Raw genomic sequence first — 12,851 nt, 5'->3', positions numbered from 1 at the left:
CCGTCCCATCCCGTCCCGTCCTATTGTGTAACTTTCTGGGAGCCTGTCCTTTCCCTATTACTGTGTGGGTTTGGGGGAGCTGATGCTGTTTTCTCTGTGTTGGTTGCGGTTATAGCCAGCTCATGGAACAGTTCCAATCTGTCCATGAGCAGAGGTTTGAATATTGCAGAGAAGCCCTCCCAACAGATGGGCAATTCTGCCATCTGCTGCACCACTTGACAGGTCGACAAATTCAGGCGCAGCCCAGTGGTATCTGGAGCAGGGACTGCTCCGTCACATGGAAGCAAATCTCGGGGATTAAATCTCTGGCAAGCTCCCATTTACAATAAATGGGTCAACATCTTTTAAAATATCTGATGGAGGTGTTTTGCACTTGCGGTAGTCGGGGGTCTGTTCAAATCAGCCAGTGACTTGTATGCTATAGCTGCACACAGTCTGCCAGTCAGGACATGCCACGCGTAGCCAGAGAGCTGGGCAGTCGCCAGGTTTTAGCAGCTGCAGGTACTGCTGAGTTTAACCATCATAGCTTCCCACTGAGATTGCCTTATCCATTTGGGCATTGGCTTTTTGCCTGAAGCAGGGTGAGGGAGAATTACAGCCCCCAGTGACTAGCAGGACCTATGAATTAGGAAGGCTGGCCAGCCAGCAGCGCTGCGATTGAACTGGCTCAGGTACTGGGCTGTCCTGATGGCTTGTTCTGGTCCTGATCTTCTGTCGTCTGCCAGGTACTCAGCTTGACTTCGAAGGGACCACTTACCATTCCCTCTTCAACAGAGATCGTCACTGGGTATTAGGCAACTTGAAAAGTATGGTAATTGAACCATCATTGGACCGGCAGCTGACAGTAGGGTGAGTGACAACATGGGAACATAACAGACGGTGAGCAGCACAGCATTTATTGTCCATCCCTAGTTGCCTTGATTCGGGGGCAGTGAGCCACCTCCTTGAGCCGCTGCAGTCCTGAGATGGGTGTTAGGTCAGGGATTTCAGATCATTGGCCTGGTGATGATGAAGCAACGTCTATATGTTTACGGCAGGACAGTGTGAAGCTGAGTGGTGTTCCTTTGATCTTGCTGACCTTGCCCTTGGTGGTCGAGGTCACAGCAGAGGGAGGTGTTGCTGAAGTGAGCCTGCAGTATAGGACACCAAATGCAAATGGATGATGGATCCACCAGTTGGAGATATGGAAATTCAACGGGAACTTGCTGGACTCTGCAAACCAATCACGGACAGGCAGGTAAGAGCATTCGGTCTCGTACCCAACCTCGGTAACCAGCTGCCATACTAATGCAGACTGCACAATCCTCTTGAGGTGGGAGAACCAGTTTGGGAAAGTTAGGGTGCCATGTACTCTGTTACCCCTCTCTGATCTCTGGAACATGGAATATGCAGTCCCTCTATATACTCCCTACTTGCTCTTGTACACACTGACTATTCACTAGCTTTATGCTTTTTTAGAAATTCATTCACTGGATGTGGGCAACACTGGCAAGCCCAGCATTTATTGCCCATCCCTAATTGCCCTTGTGAAAGTGAAAGCCTTCTTGAACTGCCGTGGTCCATGAAGTGTAGGTACACCCACAGAGCTGTTAGAAGAAAGTTCCAGGATTTTGACCCAGTGATAGTGAAGGAACAGCGATATAGTTCGAAGTCAGGATGGTGTGTGGTTTGATGGGGAACTTAGTGGTGATGGTGTTCCCATGTGCCTGCTACCCTTTATTGTGTATTCCCTTGTCTTGTTTGTCTTCCCCAAATGCATTACCTCACACTTCTCCAGTTTGAATTCCATTTGCTATTTTTCTGCTTGCGTTGGATGCAGTACAGCGAAGGTTCATTATATTGGTTCCTGGGATGGGAGGGTTGTCCTATGATGAGAGGCTGAATAAATTGGGCCCATAATCTGAAGTTTAGAAGAATGAGAGGTGATCTCATTGAAACTTACAAGATTCTGAGAGGGTTTGACTGGGTAGACAGTGAGAGGTAGTTTCCCTTTGGGGAATCTAAAACACAGGGGCAGAGTTTCAGGATAAGGGGATGATTGGGGACTGAGATGAGGAGAAATGTCTTCACTAAAAAGGTTGTGGATCTTTGGAATTCTGCACCTCAGTGGGTTGTGGATGCTCCATCATTGTATATATTTAAGTCCGGGCTATATTTTTGGTCATTCATGGAATCGAGGGATATGGGGAGTTGGTCGTACCGAATGATGGAGAAGTCTCGAGGGGCCATGTGATCTACATCTCCTATTTCTTATGCCCTTATTTGCCTTTGTGCCAGGTATGACCCCAGCCAGTGGAGAGTTTTCTCCCAATTCCCATTAACTTAAGTTTTGCTGGGGCTCCTTGATGCCATACTAGGTCAAATGCTGCCTTGGTGTCAAGAGCAGTCACTCTTGCCTCACTTTTGGAATTCAGCTCTTTGTCCACATTTGGACTAAGGCTGTAATACAGTTTGGAGCCAAATGACCCTGGCAGAACCCAAACTGAGCATCAATGTCAGCGGGAGGGGGGGGGGGGGGTCTTTAAAATTCAGCCCACTATCTCTGCAGCTCCCTCTTTTAGAGGCCTCAGATATAGGCCATCAGGTCCTGGGGATTTGTCGAATTTTAGTTCCTTAAGTTTCTCCAATACCTTTCTCTTATATTAATTACTTTAAGTTCCTCACATTTATTAACCTCTTAGTTACCCTCTATTTCTGGTATCCAACTTGTGTCTTCTACTGTGAAGACAAAACAAAGTATTTGTTCAATGTCTGCCATTTCCTCATTCTCCATGATCATTTCTCCTGTATCTGCCTCTGATTTCCAATGTTTACTTTAGCTACCCTCCTTTTTGTATACTTGTAAAAACTCTTGCAACTTGTTTTTATTTTTCTGGCTACTTTACTCATTCTATTTTTTCCCCATTTGATCAACATTTTGGAGGCCCATTGCTGGTTTCTAAAACACTCCCAATCCTCAGGCTTACTATTCTTTGCAACATTTTAAGCCTTTTCATTTAATCTAATACTATCTTTAACTTCCTAATAAACCATGGATGGACCTTTCTTACTGAGTTTTTGTTTTTTTTAAATGGAATGTATTTTTGTTGAACATTTGAAATTGTTCCTTTAAATATTTCCCACTCTTTATTTACTGCCATACCTTTTCGTTTATTTACCCAATCAATCTTAGGCAGCTCTCCCCTCATATCTGTGTAATTGGCTTTGCTTAAGATTTTTGTTTCAGACTGGAGTATGTCGCTTTCAAATTTAATATGCAATTCAATTGTATCGTGATCACTTTTTCCCAGTGAATTCTTTACTATGATATTACTAATTAACTCTACCTCATTGCACAATACTAGATCTAAAATAGCTTTTATTCCTAATTGGTTCCACAACATATTGCTCGAGGAAACTGTCACAAACGCATTCTACAAACTCATCTTCCAGACCACCTTTGCCAATTTGAGTTGTCTATAAGATTATAAAGTCCTCCACAATTATTACATTGCCTTTGTTACAATTATTTCTTGCTAAATTCTCTGTCCAAAGGTATAATTACTATAAACTACTCCTACCATAAGAAATAGGAACAGGAGTAGGCCATTCGGCCCTTCGAGCCTGCTCAGCCATTCAATAAGATCATGACTGATCTGATTGTGGCCTGAACTCCACTTTCCTGCCTGCTCCCCATAACCCTTGACTCCCTTGTAGATCAAAAATCTGTTTTAACTCAACCTTGAATATATTCAATGATTCAACCTCCACTGCTATCTGGGGAAGAGAATTCCAAAGATTAACGATCATCTGAAGAAATTCATCCTCCTCTCCATCTTAAATGGGAGACTCCTTATTTTGAAGCTGTGCCCCCAAGTTCTCAATTCCCCCACGAGGGGAAACATCCTCTCAGCATTTACCCGGTCAAACCCCTCTCAGAATCTTATGTTTCAATATGATCACCTCTCATTGTTCTAAACTCCAATGAGTGTAGGCCCAACCTGCTCAACCTTTCCTCATGAGACAACCCCTTCATCTCCAGAATCAGCCTGGTGAACCTTCTCTGAACTGCTTCCAATGCAAGTATGTCCTTCCTTACGTAAGGAGACCAAAGCTGTACACTACTCCAGGTGTGGTCTCACCAATGCCCTCTACTGTTGTAGCAAGACTTCCCTACTTTTATACTCCATCCCCCTTTGCAATAAAGGCCAACATTGCATTTGCATTCCTATTTACTTGTACCCTGACCTTGTTATTGTGAATCTCCATCCACGCTGATTCTACTTCCTGATTTTCTGAGCCAAGATCTTTCTGCTGTCCTTATATTATCCTTTACTATCAGGGTTACCCCTTCTTCTTTTCCATTCTATGTGTTTTTTCAAGTGTTGTGTATCCCAGAATATTTATTTCCCAACCTTGATCACTTTGTAACCATGTATCTAATGGTGATCAGATCTAAACCATTTATCTGTTTGTGCCACTAGTTCATCTACCTTATTGCAGATGCTTTGTGCATTCAGATAAAGAGCCTTTGTTTTTGTTACTATTCTTTGCATGGACCTTATTTGCTGATGTACAATTACTGTTAATCTCTCTATCCCTTCCTGTCCCACTCTGCTTGCCTTTACCCATGTTGCTACATTGTTCTATTGTCCTGACTTTTCTGTTTAGATTTCCAAATCTTCCTTCACCTGAACCTTTCCTCTCACCCCCTACCTTTTAGTTGAAAACCTTATCTACAGCCCTAGTTACATGATTTGCCAGGCCACTGATCCCAGCCTGCTTTAAGAGCAGCCCATCCCAACAGAACAGCTCCCTCTTTCCCCAGTACTGGTGCTAGTGCCCCATGGATTGAAACCCCTTCTTCCCACACCACTGTTTGAGCCATGCTTTTAATTCTCTAATCTGCTTGACCCTATGCCAATTGTGTGTGGTTTAGGTAAAAATCCAGAGATTTGAGGTTCTGCGTTTTAATTTGGAGTCTAACTCCTCAAACTCAGCAAAACATCATTCCTAGTTCTGCCTATGTCATTGGTTCCTACATGGACAACAAAACTGGGTCCACCTCGTCCCATTCCCACTCCAAGTTCATCTGCAGCCATGAGGAGATGTCCTTAATCCTGGTTCCGGGTAGGCAACACAACCTTCAGAACTCCCAGTCGCAACTGCAGAGAACAGTATCTATTCCCCTGCCTATACTGTCCCCTATTGCTACCACATTCCTTTTCACTCCCCCTGCACCATGGTGCCATGGGCAGTTTGCTCATCCACCCTGCAGTCCTTGTTCTGAACCATACAGGTAGCAAGCACCTTGTCCCTGTTGCTCAAAGTCAAGGGCTGAGTCTTCTCCATAACTGCATGCTGGATTCCCATACCTGCTCAACTCTCAGTCACACCCTCCTGTCCCTGACCACTGACCAACTCTAACGTTCTTCTTAACCTAAGGGGTGTGACTGTCTCCTGGAATAAAGTGTCCAGGTAACTCTCCCCTTGTCTGATGTCCCGCAATGTCGGCAGCTCTGCCTCCAACTCAGCAACTCTTAGCCAAAGTTGCTCCAGCTGCAGGTACTTCCCACAGATATGGCTGCCTCGGATCACAATGTTTTCCACAAACTCCCACGTGTTGCAGTTACAGCTCACCACCTGCCCTGCCATATCAGTCTATCCTTATTTATTTATTTATTTGATCAGTTAACTAGTCACTAATTTACCAAATTACAGTCTTCAAGCTTGGAGACACATACCAGCTACTGGAGGGAAAGCAAAAAGAATAAGAAGCAGCACCTACTTCTCCCTCTGCTCCAAATTCCAGACTTTAGCACTCAATTTACGAAGCACTCTGTCTCCCTGATCACTATGTGCTCCGCACTCTATGTGGTAGCAAACACTATCTACTTTTACAGAGCTAAGTAACACTTATTCAGGCAACTGCTTTCAGTTGACTGACAGTTAACTGATGGTTGTGGTTGTTGGAGGTCAATCATCTGAGCTCCAGGACATCACTGCAGGAGTTCCTCAGGGTAGTGTCCGAGGCCCAACCATCTTCAGCTGCTTCATCAATGACCTTTCTTCAATCATAAGGTCAGAGGTGGGGATGTTCGCTGATGATTGCACAATGTTCAGTACTTTTCGCAACTCCTCGGATACTGAAGCAGTCCATGTCCAGATGCAACAAGACCTGGATAATATCCAGGCTTGGGCTGAAAAGTGGCAAAATAACGTTCACAGAACAATACCGTGCAGAAAGAGGCCATTCGGCCCATCCTGCCTGTGCCAGCTCTTTGAAAGAGCAATACAATTAGTCCCATTCCACTGCTCTTTTCCCTTAGCCTGGCAAATTTATCTTTTTCGGGTATTTATCCAATTCCCTTTTGAAAGTTTGCTTCTACCACCCTTTGAGGCAGTACATTCCAGATCACAATATTCACACCATACAAGTGCCGGGCTATGACAAAGTGGGGGCAGATTCTGGGGTCAGAGGTGGGTGACAATGGGGTCTGAGCACTGGGTTACAAGAAGTTTGAGTGAGTGACCCTCAATAGTCCTCTGTGTGTGACTTGCTTACTGGTTTATGGCTGTAGACTGCAGGTGCCCTGCCTGTCTGAGAGAGTGTGGGTTACCCTTAGGGCAACTTGGAATACCCCTGGTGGCATTAACTCCAGGCCCAGCCTGGACAGTGATCAGGGGGTGGGAGCGATAACAAATGATAGATTATTAACAATGCCAGGAGACAAAGCTGCAAACTGAGTTATTGAGAGAGATTTTTATTAACCTGCTGATTTCACTATTATAAAAATTTCCTCCTGATTTTTTCCCCTCCAGTGAAGCTGCTGAGTGTCATTGGCTATGACTGTATGACTCTCTATTAGGATAGTGCTCCCCAACACCTCATTCAAGGGGTTATTCCTTGTGTTTAACCAGGACACTGAGTCATGGTAGGGTATTTGGGCATGGGGAGCTTCACAGTTGAGCTCCAGCCTTCCGTCAGCCAGTGCACGCATCCAGTGGGGGTCACTGGATGATGATGGGGATCAGAAAGCAAAGGCTTATTTTCCCCTCCCAGAAATGGGGCCAATTGTAACATCCCAGCTCCTATCAGCTCATTCCAAACAGTCTGGGAATGGAATTGGCCCTTACTAGACTGTCTGCTCCAGATGCTCAGGGATAGCCCACCAGTGATTGAAAACTCACTTGATAACTTCCCCCATCCCAAGGCAATCGGGAACCCACTGGATAACCTCTCCATTTTGCCAGCGATCTGGAATTCACCCCAATGATTCGGAACTCAAATGGTTAACCCCTCAGTGATTGTAACTCACTGAATAAACTCCCAGTGAATGGGAATTCCATGATTAAACTCCCAGTGGATGGGAATTCAATGAGTAAACTTACAATGAATTGGGATCCCGCTATATAAAATCCCAGTGAATAGGATCTCATTGAATAAACTCCCAGTAATTGGCAAGGTACTGGATAAATCCCCAGGGAATTGGAACTCACTGGAGCAACTCCCAAGAAACAGGAACTGTCTTGATAAAGCCCCCAGTGATTGGGATCTCACTGGATAAAGCCCCAGTGATAGGAAACTCACTGGATAAACTCTCAATGTTCAGGGACTCGACCTTTTCAATTCCTTAATTACTATTCATATAAGAAGCCACCAGAGGGCAGTGGAGACCAATTTACAGAAATCCTGTAATTCCTTATAACACTTCCTTATAACACAGTGAGAGGAAGCTTACAGTCACGCACTCTCAGGATTGATTTCCTTTCTTGAATTTCTGCCTGAATTAAAGGTTTATCAAAAGAAACCCAATAAATCTAACAAAGCTGTTGCTTTTTGGATCAGTGAATCCCATCTACCACCCTCTCACCATATCCCTCAATCCACCTACTCGCCCTCTCGTCATATCCCTCAACCCACCCACCTACCCACCCTCCCACCATATCCCTCAATCCACCTACTCGCCCTCTCACCATATCCCTCAATCCACCTACTCGCCCTCTCACCATATCCCTCAACCCCACCTATCTGTCTATTCCAGTTAATCCATGGAGTTTGAATTGCCCCTCAGAGTTATTCCTGAGCAACCGGAGCATTGATCCCTACCAGGCTGATCATACTTGTTGCTGCCATTTACCTGTGTCATACATTATGGAGTGAGGTGCTACTGTTTTTATATTGTCACTTCCTCCATATGCTTCCCTTAAAAGTTGATTATTCTCCCCGTCTCTGTCTCTCTCTCTGTCTTTCTGTCTCTCTCTGTATCTCTCTCTCTTTCCCTCTGCCTCTCTTTCCCTCTGCCTCTCTTTCCCTCTGCCTCTCTTTCCCTCTGCCTCTCTTTCCCTCTGCCTCTCTTTCCCTCTGCCTCTCTTTCCCTCTGCCTCTCTTTCCCTCTGCCTCTCTTTCCCTCTGCCTCTCTTTCCCTCTGCCTCTCTTTCCCTCTGCCTCTCTTTCCCTCTGCCTCTCTTTCCCTCTGCCTCTCTTTCCCTCTGCCTCTCTTTCCCTCTGCCTCTCTTTCCCTCTGCCTCTCTTTCCCTCTGCCTCTCTTTCCCTCTGCCTCTCTTTCCCTCTGCCTCTCTTTCCCTCTGCCTCTCTTTCCCTCTGCCTCTCTTTCCCTCTGCCTCTCTTTCCCTCTGCCTCTCTTTCCCTCTGCCTCTCTTTCCCTCTGCCTCTCTTTCCCTCTGCCTCTCTTTCCCTCTGCCTCTCTTTCCCTCTGCCTCTCTTTCCCTCTGCCTCTCTTTCCCTCTGCCTCTCTTTCCCTCTGCCTCTCTTTCCCTCTGCCTCTCTTTCCCTCTGCCTCTCTTTCCCTCTGCCTCTCTTTCCCTCTGCCTCTCTTTCCCTCTGCCTCTCTTTCCCTCTGCCTCTCTTTCCCTCTGCCTCTCTTTCCCTCTGCCTCTCTTTCCCTCTGCCTCTCTTTCCCTCTGCCTCTCTTTCCCTCTGCCTCTCTTTCCCTCTGCCTCTCTTTCCCTCTGCCTCTCTTTCCCTCTGCCTCTCTTTCCCTCTGCCTCTCTTTCCCTCTGCCTCTCTTTCCCTCTGCCTCTCTTTCCCTCTGCCTCTCTTTCCCTCTGCCTCTCTTTCCCTCTGCCTCTCTTTCCCTCTGCCTCTCTTTCCCTCTGCCTCTCTTTCCCTCTGCCTCTCTTTCCCTCTGCCTCTCTTTCCCTCTGCCTCTCTTTCCCTCTGCCTCTCTTTCCCTCTGCCTCTCTTTCCCTCTGCCTCTCTTTCCCTCTGCCTCTCTTTCCCTCTGCCTCTCTTTCCCTCTGCCTCTCTTTCCCTCTGCCTCTCTTTCCCTCTGCCTCTCTTTCCCTCTGCCTCTGCCTCTCTCTGCCTCTCTTTCCCTCTGCCTCTGCCTCTCTTTCCCTCTGCCTCTGCCTCTCTTTCTCTCTGCCTCTGCCTCTCTCTCTCTGCCTCTGCCTCTCTCTCTCTGCCTCTGCCTCTCTCTCTCTGCCTCTGCCTCTCTCTCTCTGCCTCTGCCTCTCTCTCTCTGCCTCTGCCTCTCTCTCTCTGCCTCTGCCTCTCTCTCTCTGCCTCTGCCTCTCTCTCTCTCCCTCTGCCTCTCTCTCTCTCCCTCTGCCTCTCTCTCTCTCCCTCTGTCTCTCTCTCTCTCCCTCTGTCTCTCCCTCTCTCTCCCTCTGTCTCTCCCTCTCTCTCCCTCTGTCTCCCTCTGTCTCTCCCTCTGTCTCTCCCTCTGTCTCTCCCTCTGTCTCTCCCTCTGTCTCCCTCTGTCTCTCCCTCTGTCTCTCCCTCTGTCTCTCCCTCTGTCTCTCCCTCTGTCTCTCCCTCTGTCTCTCCCTCTGTCTCTCCCTCTGTCTCTCCCTCTGTCTCTCCCTCTGTCTCTCCCTCTGTCTCTCCCTCTGTCTCTCCCTCTGTCTCTCCCTCTGTCTCTCTCTCTCCCTCTGTCTCTCTCTCTCCCTCTGTCTCTCTCTCTCCCTCTGTCTCTCTCTCTCCCTCTGTCTCTCTCTCTCTCTCTCTCTCTCCAGGTTAACATTTGAAATTAGCTTTTTAAACCAACAAGCAACTCTTTGAAGAAAGATGTTTAACCAATCAGAATATCCCATTCGGTCCAGATGTTTTTCATTCGACACACTATTTGTGTCTGACTGTGTATTGGTTCCCATTGCACATAGAACCATAGAAAAGTTACAGCACAGAAGGAGGCCATTCAGCCCATCATGTCTGCGCCGGCTGAAAAAACTAGCCACCCAATCTAATCTCACCTTCCAGCACCTGGTCCGTAGCCTTGCAGGTTACAGCACTTCAGGTGCATGTCCTTTTAAAAGAGTTGAGGGTTTCTGCCTCCACCATTGATCCGAGCAGTGATTTGCAGATACCCACCACCCTCTGGGTGAAAAAGTTTTTCCTCATGTCCCCTCTAATCCTTCTACCAATCACCTTAACTCTGTGCCCCCTGGTAATTGACCTCTCCGCGAGGGAAAACAGGTCCTTCCTGTCTACTCTATCTAAGCCCCTCATAATTTTGAACACCTCAATTAAGTCACCCCTCAGCCTCCTCTGTTCTAAGGAAAACAACTCTAGCCAATCCAATCTTTCTTCCTGTAATGTGGTGACCAGAACTGTATGCAATACTCCAGCTGTGGCCTAACCAGCGTTTTATACAGTTCCAGCATCACATCCCTACTTTTGTATTCTATACCTCGGCCAATAAAGGAAAGCATTCCACATGCCGTCTTCACCACTCTATCTACCTGTCCTGCCACCTTCAGGGACCTGTGGACTTGCACTCCAAGGTCTCTCACTTCTTCTACCCCTCTCAATCTCTCAATATCCTCCTGTTATTGTGTATTCGCTTGCTTTGTTTGACATCCCCAAATGCACTACCTCACACTTCTCTGGATTGAATTCCATTTGCCACTTTTCCACCCACTCAACCAAACCATTGATATCATTCTGGAGTCTGCAGAGAGAGAGGGAGGGAGTACCTGTGTGGCAGAGAGAGGGAGGGAGGGAGTACCTGTGTGGCAGAGAGAGGGAGGGAGGGAGTACCTGTTAGTGACAGAGGGAGGGAGGGAGTACCTGTTAGTGACAGAGGGAGGGAGGGAGTACCTGTTAGTGACAGAGGGAGGGAGGGAGTACCTGTTAGTGGCAGAGGGAGCGAGGGAGTACCTGTTAGTGGCAGAGGGAGGGAGGGGGGTACCTGTTCGTGTCAGAGGGAGGGAGGGAAGCAGTACCTGTTAGTGGCAGAGGGAGGGAGGGAGGGAGTACCTGTTAGTGACAGAGGGAGGGAGGGAGTACCTGTTAGTGACAGAGGGAGGGAGGGAGTACCTGTTAGTGGCAGAGGGAGCGAGGGAGTACCTGTTAGTGGCAGAGGGAGGGAGGGGGTACCTGTTCGTGTCAGAGGGAGGGAGGGAAGCAGTACCTGTTAGTGGCAGAGGGAGGGAGGGAGGGAGTACCTGTTAGTGACAGAGGGAGGGAGGGAGTACCTGTTAGTGACAGAGGGAGGGAGGGAGTACCTGTTAGTGACAGAGGGAGGGAGGGAGTACCTGTTAGTGACAGAGGGAGGGAGGGAGTACCTGTTAGTGGCAGAGGGAGCGAGGGAGTACCTGTTAGTGGCAGAGGGAGGGAGGGGGTACCTGTTAGTGACAGAGGGAGGGAGGGAGTACCTGTTAGTGGCAGAGGGAGGGAGGGAGGGAGTACCTGTTAGTGACAGAGGGAGGGAGGGAGTACCTGTTAGTGACAGAGGGAGGGAGGGAGTACCTGTTAGTGACAGAGGGAACGAGGGAGTACCTGTTAGTGGCAGAGGGAACGAGGGAGTACCTGTTAGTGGCAGAGGGAGGGAGGGGGTACCTGTTCGTGTCAGAGGGAGGGAGGGAAGCAGTACCTGTTAGTGGCAGAGGGAGGGAGGGAGGGAGTACCTGTTAGTGACAGAGGGAGGGAGGGAGTACCTGTTAGTGACAGAGGGAGGGAGGGAGTACCTGTTAGTGACAGAGGGAGGGAGGGAGTACCTGTTAGTGACAGAGGGAGGGAGGGAGTACCTGTTAGTGACAGAGGGAACGAGGGAGTACCTGTTAGTGGCAGAGGGAACGAGGGAGTACCTGTTAGTGGCAGAGGGAGGGAGGGGGTACCTGTTCGTGTCAGAGGGAGGGAGGGAAGCAGTACCTGTTAGTGGCAGAGGGAGGGAGGGAAGGAGTACCTGTTAGTGGCAGAGGGAGGGAGGGAGGGAGTACCTGTTAGTGACAGAGGGAGGGAGGGAAGGAGTACCTGTTAGTGGCAGAGGGAGGGAGGGAAGGAGTACCTGTTAGTGGCAGAGGGAGGGAGGGAAGGAGTACCTGTTCGTGGCAGAGAGAGGGAGGGAGGGATTACCTGTTCGTGGCAGAGAGGGAGGGAGGGAGTACCTGTTAGTGTCAGAGGGAGGGAGGGAAGGAGTACCTGTTAGTGGCAGAGGGAGGGAGGGAAGGAGTACCTGTTCGTGGCAGAGAGAGGGAGGGAGGGATTACCTGTTCGTGGCAGAGAGGGAGGGAGGGAGTACCTGTTAGTGTCAGAGGGAGGGAGGGAAGGAGTACCTGTTAGTGGCAGAGGGAGGGAGGGAAGGAGTACCTGTTCGTGGCAGAGAGAGGGAGGGAGGGATTACCTGTTCGTGGCAGAGAGGGAGGGAGGGAGTACCTGTTAGTGTCAGAGGGAGGGAGGGAAGGAGTACCTGTTAGTGGCAGAGGGAGGGAGGGAAGGAGTACCTGTTCGTGGCAGAGAGAGGGAGGGAGGGATTACCTGTTCGTGGCAGAGAGGGAGGGAGGGAGTACCTGTTAGTGTCAGAGGGAGGGAGGGAAGGAGTACCTGTTCGTGGCAGAGGGAGGGAGGGAGTACCTGTGAGTGGCAGAGGGTGGGAGGGAGTACCTGTGAGTGGCAGAGGGAGGGA

This window comes from Heterodontus francisci, chromosome 32 (genome assembly GCF_036365525.1).
Source record: "Heterodontus francisci isolate sHetFra1 chromosome 32, sHetFra1.hap1, whole genome shotgun sequence".
NCBI lineage: Eukaryota > Metazoa > Chordata > Chondrichthyes > Heterodontiformes > Heterodontidae > Heterodontus > Heterodontus francisci.
This window is presented reverse-complemented; position numbering follows the sequence as displayed.